At 37.4% G+C, this 4022-nt stretch overlaps 1 pseudogene; it reads left to right on the forward strand.

Moving 5' to 3' along the window:
- Positions 1-2890: 2890 nt before the first annotated feature.
- On the forward strand, positions 2891-3684 carry LOC122151560 (annotated as a pseudogene).
- Positions 3685-4022: the final 338 nt, after the last annotated feature.

Here is a 4022-nt window from a genome sequence, read left to right on the forward strand (position 1 = left end):
AAAAAAAAAAAAAAAAAAGACCAGTTTTGCTGGTCTGATAGAGCCTGGTGAAACTCCTAAGACTATGGCCCTACCTGCCCTCGAATCTGGCATTGGACCTACTCCTGTGACTTCCAGCCAAACAAAAGACAGGCATAGGAGTTAAACATTTATATTAGGTAGATGTATTTCTTGGAGGGATAAATCATGGAAGAATAGAAGGGCAGTATATGCACAGGAAGATATATCAGGATGTAAGAGTGCATGGGGGGGCGGGCAGAAGGAAGAGGTAACTCTAGGGAAGAAGTAGGAAGAGATCTGTTCCATTGTGAGAAATTGAAGTCAGTGTCATGAGACAAAATGTGTATAAACTGATGTATGGAAAATGAATTTGCTCTGTAACCTCTCACCCAAACAAATTTTTTTTTTTTAAAGGACATGAATGAGAGTACACTTGTGTAAAGCCCAACATAAGATGTTCAGTTTCTAGAAATTTACAGTTACTTCAGAACTCAAGAAAACAGGAACATGAAATACAGTGAACATTATGAGGAGGAGATTCTCTAAAGGTCTCAGATCCCTGAAATCAAGAATTATCCCTTAATCTTACAAAATACCAATTTTAGATTATTAATGATTATAAAGATCCTAGGTGGCATAGTGCCTAAGGTATTTGACTACTAACCAGAAGGTTGCTGGTTCAAACCCACCAGCCACTCTGCAGAAGGAAGTTGGGACAATCTACTACTGTAAAGATTTACCACCTCAGAAACTCAATGGGGGTTGCTATGAGTCACAATCGACTTGATGGCAGTGAGCTTGTTTTTTAGCTTAGATATATCAAGTGTGTTTATTTTCAGTTTTTGTATTTCCTTTACATCTTTTTGCTTGTCTTTCCTCTCAAAACTTGGTCGAACATATAGTAGGAATTAAACCCATGACTATCAAGTCGATTCCTAGAGAACCTCCCCATAAAGTAGAACTGTCCTATAGGATTTCCAAGGCTATAGTCTTTACAGAAGCAAATGCCACATCATTCTCCTGCTGAGCTAAGAGCTGGTGGGTTCATACCAACAACCTAGTGCTTAGCTACTGCAACCCCAGTGTTCCTGTAGCAGGCATTCCTACACTTTGACATGGAGAAATCAAGGTTCAAGGAAGTTAAGCATTTCACACACATTTGTAATGCTACTAAGTGGTACAGTTGGGATTTTATGTCAAATCAAAAAGAAAGTTAACTTTCTTTTTCTTTTTATAAAAAAAAAATCTTTCAAATGAAATTTCATGTAGAAGTATAATATACAAAGCACATAAAAACGGTATTTTGAACTAGGAAGAAATAAATGGAAGGACTTCTATTAAAGAAACAAACACAATATACTAGACATTTAATAAAGATTGTTGCAAAATGCAAGATTCTGCTAAACAATTTGCAGTCAATTACTAACATTGATTAGATCCCACCTGAATTTAGAAACCATCTAAAGAATAGATTGAACACATTGAACACCAATGACTGACAACCAGATAAATTGTGGGATGACATCAAGAACATCATCTATGAAGAGAGCAAAAGATAATTATAAAGACAGGAAAGGAGGAAAAGACTAAAATGCATGTCAGAAGAAATTCAGAATCTTGTTCTTGAACATAGAGTAGCTAAAGCAAATAGAAGAAATGATAAGATAAAAGAGATGAACAGAAGATTTCAAAGGGCAGCTAAAGAAGACAAAGTCCATTATGATAATGGAACGTTCAAAGACTTAGAGTTAGAAAACCAAAAGGGAAGAACATACTTGTAATTGCTCAAGCTAAAATAACTTAAGAAAAAATTCAAGACCTGAGTTGCAATATTGGGCAACATATTGAATGGTTCAGGAAACATCAAAGAAGATGGAAGGAATATACAGAGTCACTATACCAAAAAGAATTGGCCTATGTTCATCCATTTCAGGAGGTGACATATGATCAAAAACTTATGGTATTACAGAAAAAAAAGTCAAAGCTCCACTGGAGGAATTGTGAAAAAACAAGGCTCTAGGATTTGATAGAATACTCATTGAGATGTTTGAACAAATATGTGCTATGAAGGAGGTACTTGCTCATATATGCCAAGAAATTTCAAAGACAGCTACTTGGCCAACTGACTGGAAGAGATGCATATTTGTACCCATTCCAAAGAAAGATGATCCCGTAGATTATAGAAATTATCAAACAATATCATTACTATCACAAACAAGTAAAATCTACCTGAAAATAATTAAAAAATGGATGCTAATCTCCCTAGTTACAAATATATCTCTAGCTTCCCAATACTCCTATATCCCACATCAAACCGACTAGTTACCAATCGTCTACCGGCAATTCAACAATGACTAGTTAAACTAACTCTAAAACAACTAATATCCATCCACAATACAAAAGGTCGGACATGATCTCTAATATTGATCTCACTAATTCTTTTTATTGGATCAACAAACCTACTAGAACTATTACCTCACTCCTTTACTCCTACCACCCAACTATCAATAAACCTAGGAATGGCTATCCCCCTGTGAGCAGGAGCTGTAATTACCGGGTTCCGCCACAAAACAAAATCATCATTAGCCCACTTCCTCCCCCAAGGAACACCAATTCCTCTAATCCCTATACTCATTATTATTGAAACAATCAGCCTATTTATTCAACCTATAGCTTTAGCTATCCGGCTCACTGCTAATATCACAGCAGGCCATCTACTAATACATCTGATCGGAGGGGCCACACTAGCACTAATATCAATCAGCACTACCACAGCATTCATCACATTTATTATTCTATTACTACTTACCATATTAGAATTTGCAGTAGCTCTAATTCAAGCATATGTATTTACGCTACTAGTCAGCTTATACTTACACGACAATACCTAATGACCCACCAAACCCACGCTTATCACATAGTAAACCCCAGTCCCTGACCTCTAACAGGTGCACTATCTGCCTTATTATTAACCTCAGGGTTAATTATATGATTCCACTTTAACTCCTTTACCCTACTATCCTTAGGTTTATTAACAAATATTCTTACTATATATCAATGATGACGCGACATCATTCGAGAAAGCACCTATCAAGGCCACCACACTCCAGTACTACAAAAAGGCCTCCGATACGGCATAATCCTCTTCATCATCTCAGAAGTATTCTTTTTCGCAGGCTTCTTCTGAGCTTTTTATCACTCTAGCCTAGCCCCAACCCCAGAACTAGGCGGCTGCTGACCACCTACAGGCATTTATCCCCTAAATCCAATAGAAGTACCCCTATTAAACACTGCTATTCTGCTAGCCTCCGGAGTTACTATTACATGAGCTCACCACAGCCTAATGGAGGGAAACCGAGCTCACATAATTCAAGCACTATTCCTCACTATCTCCTTAGGTGTGTACTTTACCCTCCTGCAAGCCTCCGAGTATTACGAAGCTCCATTTACAATTGCTGACGGAATCTATGGCTCCACTTTCTTTGTCGCCACAGGATTCCATGGATTACACGTAATTATAGGCTCCACTTTTCTTTCAGTCTGCTTTCTACGACAACTAAAATTCCACTTCACATCAAACCATCATTTTGGATTTGAAGCTGCTGCCTGATATTGACACTTTGTTGATGTCGTATGATTATTCCTATACGTTTCTATCTATTGATGAGGATCATACCCTCTTAATATAACTAAATATAACTGACTTCCAATCAGTAAATCCTGGAATATCCCAGGAGAGATATTCAGGGAACTTCCAGAAATGCAAGCTGGATTCAGAAGAGGAGTTGGAACAAAGGGTATCATAGTTGATGTCAGACAGATCTTGGATGAAAGCAAAGAATACCAGAAACATGTTTACTTGTGTTTTATAGACTATGCAAAGACATTTGACTGTGTGGATCATAACAAATTATGGATAAAAATGAGAAGAGTGGGAATTACAGAACACTTTATTGTGCTCAAGGGGGACCTGTACATAGACCGGGAGGTTGTCTTTTGAACAGAACAAGGGGATATTGCAT

This window comes from Orycteropus afer, unplaced genomic scaffold (assembly GCF_000298275.1).
Source record: "Orycteropus afer afer isolate SDZICR_OR568_19922 unplaced genomic scaffold, OryAfe1.0 scaffold00564, whole genome shotgun sequence".
Classification (NCBI taxonomy): Eukaryota; Metazoa; Chordata; class Mammalia; order Tubulidentata; family Orycteropodidae; genus Orycteropus; species Orycteropus afer.